Source organism: Hesperophylax consimilis, chromosome 2 (genome assembly GCF_061612785.1).
Source record: "Hesperophylax consimilis isolate HC1 chromosome 2, BYU_Hcon_1.0, whole genome shotgun sequence".
Classification (NCBI taxonomy): domain Eukaryota; kingdom Metazoa; phylum Arthropoda; class Insecta; order Trichoptera; family Limnephilidae; genus Hesperophylax; species Hesperophylax consimilis.
The window spans coordinates 35,432,999-35,451,749 of NC_142837.1; the positions used below are offsets into that span (position 1 = coordinate 35,432,999).

The following is an 18,751-nucleotide window of genomic DNA, read 5'->3' on the forward strand; positions in this document are numbered from 1 at the left end:
ATTTGCTTATCTGAGAAACCAATTATAGATTTCCTCAATATACTAACAAAACATTATATTTAACAACTAACAGGTATTACATATATGCACAAATTTCGACTACCATAATACGAAATGTGCCTAGTATGGTAGTGGAAAAGCATGTAAAAAAACTTATATTTTGAATGTAAATAAATTGGTACATTTTCTTTTTGGTTCTGAATATGTTTTTGTTTTTGCGTTTAAATTATTACCTATATTCTTTAAAAGCAAACTCTTATATTCCGAGTGTGTTAATAATCTTTGGCTAACTTCACATATTTCACTGTTATGCACAGTGTCAAATAAATTATAACATCTGTTTGTGAATTAAATTTAACCTTTGTGTCCAAACCCAGTTTCCTGTATGTCTTTATGATTTTGTTGGAAAATGTCACCTTCATTTGGAATGCAATTGAATTTACATGTAATTCTTGCACAGCACATAAATAGCGTCTTTAAATGTGTCATATGGTTTTCAAGCAAACGCAGTTTTCTGTAAGGCTTTCTTCGTAAGTTAAAGAAACTTGATACGTTACTTTGTACGGAAGTTTTAACAGTCTCATAAATACGATTTAAATAGTTAATATTACCAATAAAGTATCACGATGAGTTTATTATTAGTAAATATTAATAAATCAATTAGAATTCCGAATAAAAATCCCCTATCCGCAATGCAATTTCAACTTTATTTTAGACTAGCTGACAGATGGACACATACTATTGTATAATTTTCTGTAGGCCTTTTTAAGATACACAATTTCTTACTACATTATTTTGATGTATCTCATAAGGTTTAGCCAGCGCTAGTAATGTAGGCGCCTGAAAATATTTTATTTACGATTTGATTACAAAACATCGATTTTTCTCTACTTTCTATAAATATAATATGAATGAATTATATACATAAATCTTTCGGAAGAAATTTTCTAAATGATAGTGAAAATTCTATCAAAATTCGTTGCGTAGTTTTGCAGAACTAAGCGCACAAACAGACTTTATTTTATACTATTTCGAGAAGAGAGTTGGAAGCAAATTAAATGATAAACCGCAAATATCATTACAGAAATAGTGTACGAAAGAAAATATATGAACACTTCTAGAGAAATCAATCAACCACGAGTTGTTCAAAAGATAAATCGAGCTGCAAAAGCTTTCAGCGAAAGATTAAATGCTTTCCACACTGCGCGGATTTATTGGCATAAAATCTTCGTGCTTTGAGTTGTGGGCAGGTACTCGTAGTTAGTTCTCAATAAATTGCCAAAAGGTATTTACAGTATCGCCCAGGTGAAAGACTATCAATCTGAAATGAAACATTTCTTGAAATGGATTCTGATATCAGATCTGTTTTCTCCCCTTCTCTTGTTTGACCTTACCCTGGCTACGGGGGATTATATCTATGTAACTATTAATACTTTAAAAACATCGGACAAAATAAATTTCTACTTGCGTCGGTGCAATATATATAAGTAAATTAGAAATACGGAAAAGAAACCGGTTTTATGATACAAATTACAAGATTGTGTTATGAGATTCCTGAGCGCTTTTAAAAAACATCTATTTTTTATTTTTTTTATTTATTGCTAGAGCGATCCCGATGAGTTATAAAACTCATTGTAGGACGAGAAGGACTTACAATACATAGTTGGGATATAATAAGAACAATTTTACATTGGTATTTTGACATCAAAATTATAAGTTTCACATACGAAACAATACGAAAATATCATAATTATAAGTTTCACATACAAAACAGTACACAATATAAAAAGAGAGGTTATGTAGAAAAAATAAGAAGAAACAAAAAAGGAAACAGACAGGGATATACACATAAGCACAGAGCCAAGTTAGGAATTTAGAAGAAGGTACTTACCCACTAATACATTGGTAAAAATAGATTATGCTCAATTACAAATACATGGTATAGAAAATAAGAGAGAAAGAAACAAAACAAAGGCTGGCTGTTTTTATACATATATTATTTATTTATTTATTGTTTATTGCGGTATTTTAAGTAGGTACATAGTTATCTATGTCCTAATACAATCCTTATATCATATACATATAATTATAGTAACACATTTAAAATGAATCAATCACATATTTTCGTAATTTAATTTTAAATGTTTTTATGTTTTCTTCTGATTTTATTTCTTCTGGTAGCTCTCCAAATATCTTCAACGCTCCGTACATCAATGACTTTTGACTCTGTGTTTTTTTCCTGAAGGGGAGTCTCAATTCATTTCTTTTCCTCGTCTCATGTGTGTGTTTGTTCTGTAGTTTATCATTTTTTCTTAGGAATTCACTAGACGCATGGCCATTGATTATCTTGTAGATTAAAAATATGGTATTAAAGTAAATAATTTGTTTAAATGACAAGATATTTAACTCCTTCAACATATTCTTAATTTTTATATGGAAGAGAGTTGTAGAGTGTGTAGGCAATAAAAGAGATTTTATTCCATATTTCGTCGTGTGTGTTAGAGGAATGCGAATTTTATTGTTATTCTGAGTATTGTGGTTGTGGATGTCTTGATTGTAAAGTAGCTTGACTTTAGTGTGGGTTGATTGTTGGTAATTTGAATTTTTTGTTTTTGTGAATGAATGAACGCAAATCTTCAAAGTGGAAATAAACTCAATTCACGATATCTGATTCGTTGTCGATGACAATGCATTCTATCAAATTTTGGTGGCAATCACGCGCACACACGTGGACCTATGCGCATTTCTCTGAAATTGGATGACATTGGATGGATTTAACGCATTTGATAACGCGGTTGACTAGTCCTTGGTTCAATAATCTGTCAAATAAAAAGATAATAATTTTGAAATTCTTAAGCGATGACGCAGCTAGATCGAAAACTGATAATAGATATCTTATGTAAATAAAACGTTATGTCTTAAGGGTTGATTTTTTTTACTTTTAAACTTAGAAAGACTACCACTGAAGCGCAAAATTACTAAGATTAAGTGTAAGCTGTGACTGTTTTTTTATGGCAATATCTCTATTAAATACCACATCAAAGGCGCAGCATAAGCCTACACAATTACTTAGGATAAAAATAAAACTGCGGTCGTATTATTGTTTCATTTTGAGAATGCCAAGTGTTTAAGTTTTGCCGATAAGAGAAACGAACCAGGATTAAAATAATACCTGGACCTTCTTGGTAGGCTCGGCGTTAATTATTACAAGGTGTTTACTAAGGAGATTGTGAAACAATAATTTACCTTTCTTCACACAATATAACTTGGTTGGTACTTTTTATATTTAGCTAGGTACCTACTTAGAATTTGTAGAATAAGGCTTCATGTCTTTTCACTGGGTTGAAACAATTTACATTACGATTTTATTCTTATTTTAACCTTTTCAGAACCGCACCTTCCTTACATGGCCATATTTTTTGGCTTTTCTTATATTTGATTTTATCTCTTAACTATATTTCCTACACACTCTATAACTCTTTTGCAGATATGTATAAAAACAGCCAGCATAATCCAAAAATTCAAAATGAGGCTTTAAAAGAATATTAATTAAAAAAATATATGAAAACGAAAATACGTGATTTTTGTCGTGTTGTACTTAGTTTTGTTTATTTTTCTCTCCTTTTCTATCCCCTGTATTTGTAATCGAGCATAATATATTTTTACAAGTATATTATTGGGTAAGTACTTTCCTCTAAATTCGTACTTTGGCTCTGTCCTTATGAGTATATCCCTGTCAGTTTTCTTTTTTGTTTCTTCTTGTTTGTTCTACTTAACCTCTCTTTTTATATTGTGTACTTTTTTGTATGTGAAACTTATAATTATGATGTATTTGTACTGTTTCGTATGTGAAACTTATAATTTTGATATCAAAATACCAATGTAAAATTGTACCTATGTATTGTAAGTTCTTCTCGTCCTACAATGAGTTTTGTAACTCATCGGGATTGCTCTAACAAGAAATAAATAAAAAATAAAAATATATATATTTAGGCCTCAAAGGGTAATTTTAATTAAGAAAAAAATTATCTTATAAACAATAATTGTTTATTTAAAACAAATATTAATTTACAGTAAAGCATGCATAAATATAACATAAAAATAATGATGGATCCCAGCCCAAGCAAAACAGTCGAAACGGGAACATTCATTATATTAACGTTATTTTTCCGTGGAGTAAACCTAGCAACCAAGCAAAAAAAATAGACGCAATGAGGAATATCCTTCACAAGCTATACTCAAAATAAGGGGCTATTTTTTTCACAAAATCAAGAGATATTATTTTTTTCTTCGTGTTCCTGAGGAAGAACACTGGTATTGAAAAGGTTAAATACGTGATAGCTCTTCCCAACGGCATTGAAAATTATTTATTTATTAAAAGTATACAATAGAGAATATAGTATATTATATAAAGCATTGTACTCCCAGGAGTTAATAAACTCATTGCTCATTAAAATTAGTCAATCTTATCAGCTTTTCATTGTACAATTTGTTTGCGATGAAAATTATAACCGACTTCTTGTCAAAGATTTAAACACTTGTGATTTAAATAGTTATCCGTAGGCAGATATTTAATTTTTTTTTTAATTTTTAAAAAAGAAAGACAAATATTCCCGGGTTACGAATAACCTGACAATATTTGAAAATCTCCTACTACCACCACAGTAAGCTGACGATGTTGCTTGTGTTGTGATGGAGGACTTAGCCAGCCGGGGAATTGAACACACTACGCCTGAGTGGAACCCAAGCGCGATGTCAACTCGGCCACCGACCGGTCCATGTATAATAGTCCATGTAATAGTTTAGGTATTTAATTTCAAGTCGAGAGCAGGCGAGCTATATTTCTGTCGAAAAATTCTTGTACAGTGGAAAAATTTCTTTATAGTAAATGATAATAACAACTTTTTTGAACAAGCTTTTAATAATAAACATACATTAATATTTAATTTATTTAAGTTCTTAAAAAGAATACACGTGCGTTGCATGACGAGGTTTTGTCCAATTGATTATTATTAAGTGACTTAAACAGCTTTCGCAAGGAACATTCTGAGATAAAAAAAATACGAAGTACGAGTGATTGGATTAATCCTGTCCAGTCTGCTACTGATAACAGTATTAAAATCCGCTGATATAGTCCTAATTTATATAATAATTATTATTGCAAATACACAAATTATCTCAGATATTAGAGTGACTATTGATTTCGACTAATTTCCATAGTTCAAGTCATATAACTTATATAAGGCAACTTATCTACCTGATTTGGAAATAGCGCATTTCATTCAAACTCGCGCTAATTAAATATACGTATTAAATACATAATCTGATAAATTTTATCGATTATTTACGTAATCTCTTTCTTACACGATTAATCAAATAGTTTCAACAATATATTAAGCCTCCGCATACTCAATTTCTACCGATTTATAACAAGTTTTTCGTTAACTCTTTAAGTTTTTAAGTTCCACAAAAAATATATGTTATTTTCTAAGATAATATCAATACATTTGTTATGCTGAAATGTTAATTATATGAAATTCCATCGATAGAAAAAATCGCAAAGTTAGCTCCGAAAATTATTTAAAACATGTTTTGTTCTGTTATTTAATATGTTATTCGCATGAAAAAATTCAAAGTGTATCTATAAATGAAACTAAAGCATCTGTCGAAAGATTGTTGCTCTATCTCAAGCTAGTTTATTGTATTATTAAATATCTATGTTTTATTCAATATTATCATCATCTTCGCTTAATTGTTATAGTTTTTAATATTAGCGCGCTCCTTATTCTATACATATCTCTCTTTTGAAAGTTTTTGTAGAAACATTTTTAAAAATTAAAAAAATATTTTGTGACTTGCAAAATAATAAGTTTCTTATCACAGAATTAAAATTAGATCAATTCCAAATTTGTGCGATCAAAAATTATTGTCATACGCACAAATAGTATTATTTGATCGTATCGCATTTCATGAAGTGATGTAATTTTAACAAAACGATAGTCTAATCGAATTCATGGTCAATAATATTGTTTAGGATGTCAGTGATAATAAAGAGATTGCATTTCAGCACAAATTTGACTAAATTAATCCTGAAAATGAGGGTCTCTGATTAATTTCACTTCATGTAAGTGTAAATATCATACATTTATTTATAGGGTTACGTTGTTGAAAACACACGAGTTTGATATATCTTATTTTATTGAAATTATTAACAGTTAAATAAAATAAAAATTCAAAAATTCAGAGAAATTTTGAAAAAATGAGTGTAAACAATAAAATCCCGGAAGGGCAAAGCCTGTGCGTGGGTATAATAATTTTAAGCACATTCTATTTAAGATTTTAAAATGATTGTCTTAGTTTTCTAAGAAGAATTATATAAAACTTAAAGCGAGATTAGATAAAATGAAAACATCTGTCTAGGAGTAAATTGCCATATGATGACTGTTGAGATTTGCAAGAAAAATATATTTCATTAAATTCTTAATAAAAAGAGATTTGATATTTTTTTAGAAGAGTTAATGTTTTGATGCAACATGATCTGTTAAAAGGTTGTAAGTAGTGAATTATTGTACATTTAATAAAATGAATATGCCTTTGGCCTAATCTTGTTTTGCACACTCGTATACACTAAAATGGTTTGAATTTTTGTGAAATTGTTTGGACGCGTGTAAATAAATTTTAGACATTAAATACAGTGAAAATTTTACAGAGGATTGCTCACTTAATAATATAATACTTGTTTCTACTTATATAAAGCTAAAAAGATATAAATATCTAGTAGCTATAAAACAACAAAAAACTGGTATTTACAGTTTTCACAGAGTGTGAAAGTGATTAAAGTTGTGTGTCAAAATGTGTGGAATAAAATATTAAAAAAGTAATTTTAATAAATTAATTAATTTTAAACACATAATTACATGTAATAATATACGTGTAAGTTCCTGCTACCAGTTTATTTCTGAAAATGTGAAGGTTTTAAAACTTCTGTTACATCGAATTATCTAAAATAAGAATTTATTGAAAATCATTTATCATACCAAAACTCGTAAAATATATGCAAGGAATACTAACAAATAAAATTATTAACATACCAGTATTGTCAGCACATAAAAACTATTTTCAGGAATGTTGATTATTTATAAAATAAAACTTTTTAACTCTTCTTCGATAACTCAAACAAATTATGAAATAACTGAAAAAATTATAACTTCAGAATTTTTTTAATCACTCGCGTATTTGCGGCCGAATTGTTGACATATAGAAGATACGCTCTTGAAATTCTCCGTCAGGCGACGTGCTAGGGCCGGCGAATGGAGGCCAACTGAGGCGTCGCGGCGGCCGCTGAGGTTTAAATAGGCCGGGGACGCCTGCGCGCAAATAGGGGCGGCCAATCAACGCGGGGGAGGTTTTCTACACCCATTGGAGGGAGTCCAGGTGGGTGTTTTACCGGTGTGATCAAATGACCAATTAAATGAGTTTAAAGGTAAGATACGCCCCTTTGGCTGATATTCGAATATAGCTTTAAACGAGTAATATTTACCTCATTTACACAGAGTCAAAAAAATGAATCTGTCTATCTGTCTGTAACACCGGTTTAATGAACTCTAGGACTCGGATTTGGAATGGTTTTAAATATCATTTCATAAATCAAAGTGTTTGTTTAGACAATTCAGATAAGCGATAAAGTGCCCATTTATAATATAATATTTTCTACAGAAAATTATTTGAATTGCTATTTTCAAAATTGGAACTGATTTGATTTTATGGAAGTCAATTAAAATACTCACTTTCAGAAATGCTATCAAATATAATAAATAACAACCATTATATTGTTTTCTTTAATCAATAAATTATTCGTAAAATTTGTTGTAAATATACGGAGAAAAATGTGTATTGCTGATTTATTAAAATCCTTTTAGAACGGGACCGCAAGCCGCTTCCTAATGAAATGTTAGTACTTTCCGAATGGTTCCACGATAACTCCTCAAAATGACAATTCAACACACATTTAAAAGGTATCAATTTTTATAACTTTATAACACTTTTTATATGTGTGATGAATTGTAATTTTGTTGAATTATCCGGTCAGCAATTTTATGTTATGATTAAAAGAATTGGATTATTAAATTTGTAAAGTGCCGTTTTTTGTGCATAATCACCGCAAGGGGATAGTTATAATTTGTAACATAGGTTTTAAATTTTTGTGAGCACAAAAAATATTGATAATTTTTTGGGGCACATCAAATGTTTAGAGAAAGGTAAATAAAGTTGTAACGATATATATTATGAGTGTTTTCATATTTTGCGTCTAAAACCTTAGCTGATTATAAAGATAATAATTCTTAAACTAAATACACGGAGAAAAATTACTGATTTAAAATATTGCTAATTTATTAAGAAACTCTTCAAATTATTCGTAATCCCGTTAGAAACGGCCTTTAACGAAATAATTGACAGATTACCTAATAAACTATCAGTAAAGCATGAATGTTTTATGACGATGTCGGAACACGTGTTAATAATATTTTTTTCGTATTTTGTCACGAAATTTTGTGTTCCAATTTATTCGGAAAGTACTAAAATTTTATTAGGAAACTGCGTGCTTTCCCGATTTTAACAGGATTTTAATAAATCAGTAATACCTGGTGAATTAAATGAAAATGGGTATCTATTTTTACGTGTGCAAATTTCTAGGATAAACGAAAATAATAATAAAGTAATCTAATTTTACTAAAACAGGTAAACATATAATGTATGAATGTTTTACGCCCAATTGAATTTTACCTTTACAAAATAGTACGGTGTTTCCAAAAATACGCAAAAAATCATTAGCTGAAGTCCCTGGCGATGCCAAGGCTTTTTAGTTTTTCGAAATCAGACTTACAGTTACCTGAAGAGATTTGAAGGTCAATAATGAAAATTTCATCAATCTCAAAATAAAATTGTAGATTTGTATAAAAATCTAACACAATCGCCCACACGGTGTCATAGACAATAGACAATCCTCTTTACATTTTTTTTACACGAAAAAATGTTGTTTTATTGAGACGTGTTTTTGGTTAGGGTTTAATTTTTAATAGCTTTATCTGCCAACTTCACTGTTTTCAGCTTGAAACTTTATTGCAGCTGGCGTATTTTGAAGAAAAATATCGTCTTCGTATCGCGTTAAGGCTATGCACTACGTAGTAATTTCAAATCATGTGTTTTTGGTTTGAAAATTTGGTCGCCTAAAAATGTTTCAGATGCTTTAACTAAATACTGCGAGTAGAATACATCCTGGCCTTTGAAAAAATTGAGTTATTTTTTAGATAAATCTTTTTGTAAGCCCAGAAAAAAATAATGCATAAGGCCTATGAAAACTGCTTTAAACTTCAAAATCTCCTACTTACAAACCCATTTTCGGTTATGATTTTATTGTATAATGTGGCAAATTAAGTTATTTATAAAATGATCGAAAAACATTTAAATATTTGTTCCTGATCATCCACAAAATAAAATAAAAGGCACTTTTGGGCCATGTATTTTTCTTGCATAAATCAAAACGGGTGGTTGGTGTGAAGCGGGAATTTAAGCCTTATCGCCATCTACGTAAGGTGTGTTATTGATAGCGGCTTAATTCAAAATATTACACGACGTAGTGCATCGCCTTAAATCCAAAATGCAAACTGTGTGTTGGAAAAATTGAGGGAAACCATTTTCATGTGCTGAGTGTAGTTTTAATCAAAGCTGTGGACTGGCACAAAGATTCAATATTAAGTTAAATGTGTGTTTTCTGCATCAAAATCTAATTTTATTTTTCGTTAATCTATTTAAATAAATAAATAAAGTTTAACCTACTTACACATTATTTCTACGCATTCTTATTTGATAACAACAATTATTTCGGTAAAACAGATTCAAAATTAAACCGTAAAAAAATTAAGTTTTTTCTAAATGAAAATCTGCCGAGTTTCAGCTCGATCGGATGTCGAGAACTGGGTTAAATTCCGCATTCAAAATTTGTATTTATTCATTCCCTAAAACAAAATTGAAATTTATTATTTAACTAATTATTGCTTATAATTATTTGTTATCCTTTGTGCTTTGCATAAAAAACCTTGTCTTATAAACATTAGTTTATCATTATAAAATAATAATATTTGAAACGTCAAAATATTTCACCAACAAATGTAGATGTTATATGTCTCGACGCCATCTAGTGGAAAATTTTGCACTAACAAAGCCTTTCCTGCAAAAATAAAGTTGGTTGTTTAGAGGTGAAAAAAAATAAGCAATAATTGTTGATTGAAGTACTAGTACATATTGAAATATTTGGTGTGTTGGAAATAAGCCGACGTAGCTCAGTGGTCCAAAGCACCTGACCGGACATCAGAAGGTGCGGGTTCAATTCCCGTCGGCACCATTTATGTTTCCTTGGGAGATATTTTCAACTTGTATAGATATTTAAGGAGACTAATTATTGCTTATAATAATTTGTTATCCTTTGTGCTATGCATAAAAAACCTAGTCTTTTAAACATTAGTTCATCGTTACAAATGTATTTAGAAATCTACACCACTGTAGAAATATATTTAGGAAAATGACTAAGCTATAAGATATTAATTTAAAACATAAAACAAACTGGTTATTATTTAATGGTTTGGTGCCCATATCTGGTTAAGATTCCAAGGATTGGTAAAGTAATATAAAATGCATTATCACCGTGTGTACAATCTTCACACAAACATCGACTATAATAGGTTAATCAGTAATCACATATCACATACCAGATACTCCTCGAAATGTGTCTAAAAATACGATGCATGTATCACTGGAAATAATATTGAAAAAACGATTTTACATGACCGATAACTATCGATCAACCTATGGGATATTATTCATGTGATGGGATTACATGAAGTATATAGGTGCAGATGTACCTACTATCTAGGTACCTGCATAGGCACCTCAATAATTTAACAAAAATAATTAATTTGGCAATAAAGTGCAGAATTTTTTTCCACTGGTACTAAAACTTTCATCACTATAGCAACACCAATCTACTTGTCTTTTAAATTTTTTGGTCTACTAGCTGTACCTCGCCACAGTCAGTCAGTGTGTGCGGATAGATAAACAATAGGGCGTGTTGCTTTTACGTCAAACAGATGGTGCTGTTTTTTTTTAAAAAGCATGTTTTACCAACAAATTGCACTATTTTTCAAAATACAAGTTTTTACTTATCACAGGTGATATCTATATAATATAGGCATACAAAATCAAATTTAAAAGCAATGATTAAAGAACTTTCGGAGATTTAAGATTTGAAGAAATAAACATTAAATTTTTTATTTATATAGATAAATGAGTTACTTACTCGCATTCATATATCTTCACACTCGAGTTGGACAGTTCGTTTTAAATTCTAAGCAAAGAAGAGAAAACAACAAAATAGGGCCGGTTTTGTTTTGTAATTTATAATTTTGGTATGTGAATTTTGGTGACCGGATAAATCATCAAAATAATAATTCATAACTAACTAACTAACTAACTAACCATCACGCCGTTTCCCCGCAGGGGTAGGCAGAGAGGACGGACCGCCAAACAACTCGGTCTTGGCACACACTCCTTGCCTCATTCACATTCATACATCGTCTGATACATACTCTTCTATTGTTCTGACTCTTGACATGGCCCGACTCAAGTATCTGATTCACTTGGTCATGCCATGTCTTCCTCGGGCGTCCCCGACTTCTGCTACCATTCGCATTTGCATCGTATATTCTCCTTACACTCCTTTATTTGCTCATTCGCTCTACATGCCCAAACCATCTAAGCGTCCCTTTCTTGATCTTACTCATTACGCTTACATCAGCCTTGCACTCTTTGCGGATATCCACATTCCTCACACGATCATACATGGTTTTACCACACATACGCCTCAGGGATCTCATTTCAACAGCATTCAATCTACTTTCATCCTTTCTTTGCCAGTTCCATGCCTCACTTCCATACATCAGGGTAGGTACCAGCACTCCATTGTGGACTGCTAAAATAATTCATCACATCTTTATTCAAGTTATATAAAGTCATGGGAAGTGATGAAACAAAAACTTTACTAACTGGGTTAAGTATGTTAGGTTACGATAGGTTAGGTTAGGATAAATTTTATTTTCATCGTTTTTAATGAATGTGTTGAGTTATCATGGAACCGTGAATTTTATTTGATTTTATTTTGATTTAACATCTAAGAAAATTTGCTTTCATACATTGTTTTTTTAAAGAGTCTTTGCATGCAGCAGAATTCTACAAGTTTAAAAAAACTATCCACAAAATTTTTACAAGATGTGTCATTAATAGGCAATTATGTATAAGTATAAGATATCTCTAAATAGTATAGAATAAAGTCGCCATTCGCGTGTCTCTGTTTGTGCGCTTATTTCTTCTAAACTACGCAACGGATTTTGATAAAAGTTTCGCTATGATTTAAAGAATTTCTTCCAAAAGATTTACATATATAATATATGCTTATAAATATATAGAAAGTAGAGAAAAGTCTATGTGGGTCATTCCGCCGTTTCGTTCAAATCGCATGTTCTTGCAAAAAAGTCATATGAAAAATAATGTTTTTCAAGAAAGTTTTATTGGAAAATGTAGTTATTTAAAAAAGGAAAAAGTAGTATTTACCGGATTAGGCATTTGTTACTTAATAACTTTATGGTATACAAAAAACATGCTAAAATCTCATTACCTTCCCCGTGTAAATGAGGGACCGGTAAATTGATCAATAAATAAGAACATTTTACACTAGTAAAATCACTACATTCATTAATCGACCTGAATGTACAACTAATTTTGCATATTTATTGGTATTTAATTTATTTTTAAAGTTACTGTATCATAGAAAGAATTGAGATTTTGTTTTTGTCCAGAAAAAATCGCTGTCGTCTTCCGCCAAAGCGGTAATTAAAATTGTGACCGTGTTTGTCATTGTTCGTCAGCTGTACCCCACCCCACGCCTCCGTTACTAATCAGTGTACCGCTATATCTGGACGGGGGAGGACGTGCGTCGCTGAATAAAGAAATATCTGCGATCTCCGTGCTCGAAAACGACTTTGTCACCGACCAGGCATCATTACCTTCCAGCATTTTTTAAAGTAAGTACATGTTTTAAAAATTCGAATCATGAACCTATAAACTATAATTAGTCGGACTATTTTTTATTGAAACATAAAGATTTGTAATGTCATTATTAAGCGAGTTATTAAGGAAAGATTGTCAAAACCTCATTACCCTCCGTCTCATTACCTTCCGTATCGTAAATTTTTTTGCCGGATGGTAATTTAGAGGTGTGGAGAGTAATGATAAATTTGTAAGGGTTATTTTTACGTGCATCTGGGACCATGTTTGGGGGTTCATAAAAGTTAATATTATCAATAAAAGCAGTTTCTTGCGTTCTAGCGTCGGACAATTTCAGTTTTGGTGAAATACATATTTTCGTTTTATCTATTTACTGATATGGAAAAACAATCTGTTAAAATTTACCCTGCGAATTTTTATTTGAAAATCGATTTTTTTATTCAATGATATAATTACGGAGAATTTAATAACAGCACAAACATTAACTACTATGAGTGGACAATAGAAAAACAAACCTACAGGGGAAAGGATGGAATCCAGAAAATGAAAACCATAACAACTAAAAAGAAGCTCGAGGACAACCCTCGTAAAATAATCGAAAAGTTAGATGCCACCATGGATGTTTTCTTAAAACACACACGAAACATCGTAATGCAGTACTCCGCTATCAGAGAATTGAAAGATAATCTGACAGACACGGAGGTTCTCATACATGTTGATTTTAGCGAGAACTATTGGTTGAAATACCATGAAGAAATTCAGTCCTTTCATTTTGGTGGCAGCCGAGGACAAGTCTCTCTTCATACAGGAGTACTTTACTATGTAGACAGCCAGACGGGTCTTCCTTCAACCAAATCATTTTGCACGATGAGTCGGTGCCTCAATCATTATGCTTCAGCTATATGGGCACATCTAGTACCTGTTCTGAATATGGCGCAGGATTTGGTTCCATCGCTTGCAACGATTCACTTCTTATCTGATTCGCCATCTAGTCAATATAGGAACCGCTACATTTTCTATATGATAACGAAGTTAATAGATCAAGTTCCTAATATCGAGAGGGTCACATGGAACTACCAAGAGGCGGGACATGGTAAGGGGGCCCCAGATGGCATCGGAGCGGTTGTGAAGAGATCTGCAGACAACTACGTGAAATTTGGCGGAGACATCGGTTCCTTTGAAGAGTTTGCTGAAGTTGTCCGTCAAAATGTTCAAAACGTCGAATTGACTGTCATTGCAGAAGACGAAATATATCGGAATAAATTTCCAGAAAAACTTCCCGGATTTAAAGGAACAATCAAAGTACATCAGGTGATTTGGTCTTCGTCGTTGCCATAGAGTGTTGTTTTAAGAAGCCTCAGCTGTTTCAGTTGCCAACACAGCAATCTGTTATGTAAGCACAGCAAACATCTGGGAGTACTGAATGTAGAAAATGACGAAGCCTGTATAGATGTCACAGTTGACATGAATATTGAAAACTTAAGCCTACAAATTGACTCGCCTACTATTTTCAATAATATTGATGACAATATGCTATTGAGCGAATTCGACGGCTCCATGTTTTTGGACGATACTATTGCTTCAACGCCAGAGCCTGCTAAAACTATAGAAAAGAAATGTAAAGTGAAAATACTCTCAAACGTCCCGTTCGACTATCAGCATTATTCCCTTTATAAAAATAGTACGCAAGAATTCAATCCTTTAGATCAATGTGAGTTCGAGAAGTTCATCCGATCCCTAAGAGTAGAATATCCTGATTTCGATGAATCAAAACAGCAGTCCCCCAAAACTGTGGAACTCCCACACATGGACATTGACGAGGAAACCAACAAAGAGGATAAGGAGGCGCCATTCAAATACTACTTAGATGACTGGATAATGGTTCAATATAAAATAACTAACACGACACATCATTTCATTGGGAAAATTATTGGAAAACATGAGTACACACTAGAGTACAAAGTAATTTTTTTGAAAAAAGCTCAAGGGAATTCCAAAAAATTTGTCTGGCCAACAATTAGTGACGACGATTTCATTTTGGAATCACAAATTCTTCAGCGCTTGCAAGATCCAGATGAGAATGAAAGAGGACAATTCACTTTCAAAAATTTGCCGAACTTTGATTTGAAATAGTTTTCCAGCAAAAACTTTCACAAGAATGATCTCAAGTTCCTTAAATATTATGTTCCTATTTAGATGTAAGACCTTTATCTTGTACTTATTAGTTACATATGTTGTGTTTGTTTTAAGTATCTCTGATTTTATTTTAAACTGCATTTCAATTGACTTCTGATTTTTTCTTATTTTTAATTATTATTTTTATTATTTCTATTTTTCAAATATTACAATGTTTGCTTAGGAATGTGAAAATTTAGTATTTCTTTGTACAAACCTACTTATAAAACGTAATTATAAAGAATTTGACTATTCCTTATAATTTCTGGGTAAGTAGTATAATAGGAAAATTTTAGTTGTGTTGGGTTTGATGTTCCAGCTGCCTTTTCTTAATTTGTATTTTGATATTTTTTTCCATTATTTTTTAACAATTCATACAGATATTGCAAAAGCATAAGTAAGCAGAACTGATTACGTATGAAAAAATGTATTTCTTGTCTCCAATGTTCAAAAGTATGAATAAAGCATTTAGTTTTTCACTATAATAGGTTTTTCTTCTTTTTCCTAATCCGCTCACCACGTCAAATGATACTTAGCATGATTTGAAATCTATTTTATTATTCAATTTCTATTCAAATTTCATTATTCACAGACATTTTAAGAACCTTAAACATGTTCACTACCATCTATTAATATTTCATTACCAAACTTCATTACCATCCAAATTTTTAAATTACCATCCAACAGTTTTTCATTACCATCCACACCTTCATTACCTTCCATCAATTTTCTTCGAATCCAAGTGTCGCACAAAGGTGCCCTTTTCACTTTTATACATCTGATAGGTACGGGAACCCATTTCTATAAAAATATATAGTGAAAAGGCAAAAAAAAAAAAATCCGCGGAAACAGGCAAATTTGAACGAAACGGCGGAATGACCCATGTTTTACAATCAAGTCGTAAAAATATATTTTCGGGCACTGCATTGCTAACGCTAGCTGAGCCTCATGAGATACATCAAAATAATGTAGTACGGAATTGTACAGGGTTTTCCAATAAGAGGTGTTATTTTGAATAGCCCGCTATTTCGGTAGATGTTATTTTGAAGCTGTCATTTTTGACATTTGACAAGTAAAAACTACGCCATTAATAAAAGTGGAACGATACACGCTTCAACAACGCATTGAAATTATTAAAATTCACTTGAGTGAATCAAATGCAAATCATCTTGAGTGATGAGGCCCATTTCCACCTCGGTGGCTTCGTCAACAAGCAAAATTGTAGCATCTGGGGCTCAGAAAACCCAAGAGTTATTGTTGAAAAGCCTCTCTATCATCAAAGTGTGACTTTTTGGTACGGTTTATGGTCCGGCGGAGTCATTGGACCTTAGTTTTTCGAAAATGAGGCTGGAGCAACAGTTACGGTGAATGGATTGCGCTATCGAGATATGATTAATGATTTTTTATGGCCAAAATTGGATGGTATTGATCTGGACAACGTTTAATTTCAACAAAATGGCGCTATGTTCCACACAAGCAACGAAACCGTTGATCTTTTACGATTGAATATCAAAATAAGACCTCTTATTGGAAAACCCTGTATATCTTAAAAAGACTTACAGGAAAGTCGACAATGGTGTATGACTTTATCTTGTAAAATAATAAAGAGATTAAAATTGAATTAGGAAAGGTATTTCCTATTTACTTGTTCGAGCCTGCTCATAATCTAAAAGAATTTGGGAATTCCTTTTACTTCCGTAGGATTATGATTGGTAGGTATATCCGATTGATTTCAAAATCGATCCAAGTGACTAATAAATGATAAGCCTAGGCTGGTAATGACTAGTTGTTTTTATGTGGATAACACACAAGAGTTTTGACTGCCCGATGCCAGCGGGACAATATACGCATCGCAGGCCAAAGTATGTTTTGAGCTTGAAGGGTGTAGAGATTTAAAGAGATGAGGTAGATTGAAGGTTGGAATGTACCTGGAACAGATAAGTCACTTAATGAGGTTAAAGTCATTCAAAGCATAATTTTTTAATTTGACTTCCCGATAAGAACTGCCCTCGTCCGTCTAGAGCCAGTGAAACTTTGGCATCCTCAATTGAGATATTTTGTGAGGTAGTTGGGTGGGGAAGGAGATGGGGAAGAGGGAGGTAGCGTAGTACCTGGCTATTCAGATCTGGTCACCAAACACGGCTAAAGCCATTTCAAGCATAGTTCCAATTGAAACGGTGGTCTTACACAAGGGCGGTATTGAGTGTATCTTCCACTCTGAAAGGTGCCGCAAATATAACCTATTTTACTATAATTATTTAATTGTGATATAAAAAAAAATCAGCGAAAAGAAATTTACTTGCGTGCGCCGGTATTTTAACCGCGACCACCGGATTGCTAGTCGGAAGCGTTACCCCTCGACCACGGAGGTTTTCATTGAATGGTGTTTTTTTTACCAGTGCGGCACTAAGGAAGGATTGTTTCAGAAAATCTAAACAATTCTTCAAATTTCAAAGTTAATTTCCAAGTTATGTGAAAGATTTTTTCAAATTCTGTTATTATATAAGTTCTGTCAAGCAACTAGCCCATAGTGATATAATAACAGAACTTGAATTGGACTTTCACAGAACCTGAAAATTAACGTTGAAATTTGACGAATTCGACAAAATTTCAAAGTAGAACCTTCACAGAACTTTAAAATCGACTTTTAAATTTGATGAATTGTTCAAATTCAGTGAAACAAACCGCCCTAAAAGTTTATTCGGAAAAATTAATGTTTTTATTAATTTTTAGGCTCCGCAAAAATGGCGCCTAATAAGTCAGCCAAATATTATTATTAATATTTTAAAGATTATTTCTTGTTCTTACCTTTATCATTGCATTAATAAATAGGTATATTCATCTAAATCAATCAGTACTTAACAATATTTCACAATGTGATTATTATCAAAAGGGTACATGTATTATTTACAATTGACTGATGGTCGAGATTAATGATTTATAAAACAGAGATTATGTTTCCAGGAAAGTTTTTGTGTTATCTACAAGATTTTTAATCGGAAATCAGAATAAAGGGGGCCTAGATTTGGATAACTGCAGAAGGGTCCGATAGCATTGGTGATTTGTGAATTTAATTAGGAGTTCAATTGGAAATTTAAAAAAGGAAAAAAAAAATCCTTCATTAAACGTTTGACGGTCATTTCCATCTAAAAATTTTCCTTAGGTTTAAAAGAAATTAATAATATGACTGCACAAGAGATTAGAAAACCTAGCAACAAGGTACAATTTATAACTAATTATTATAAGCAATAATTAGTTGCTTGAAATATCCATACAAATTGAAAATATCTCCCGAGTAAAAATAAATGTCGCCGACGGGAATTAAATCAGCACCTTCTGATGACCGGTCAGGTGCTCTGGACCACTGAGCTACGTCGACTTATTTCCAACACGTCAAATAATTCAATATGTACTAGTACTTCAATCAATATGATATAATATAAATGGTATAACATAGAAC

At 31.8% G+C, this 18,751-nt stretch overlaps 1 protein-coding gene across 2 annotated transcripts in view; it reads right to left on the bottom strand.

Moving 5' to 3' along the window:
* The window catches only part of LOC149425956 (uncharacterized), a 297,887-nt gene that overhangs the window by 126,589 nt on the left and 152,547 nt on the right, over positions 1-18,751 (bottom strand). Inside the window, exon 1 of one of the 2 annotated variants that reach the window (XM_089645341.1) lies at positions 7,092-7,173. The exons of the other annotated variant lie outside the window; for it this stretch is intronic. The gene's annotated coding sequence lies outside the window, so the exon portion shown is untranslated. Of the gene's footprint in view, positions 1-7,091; positions 7,174-18,751 lie in introns of those variants that run through there. 2 annotated transcript variants of the gene reach the window in all.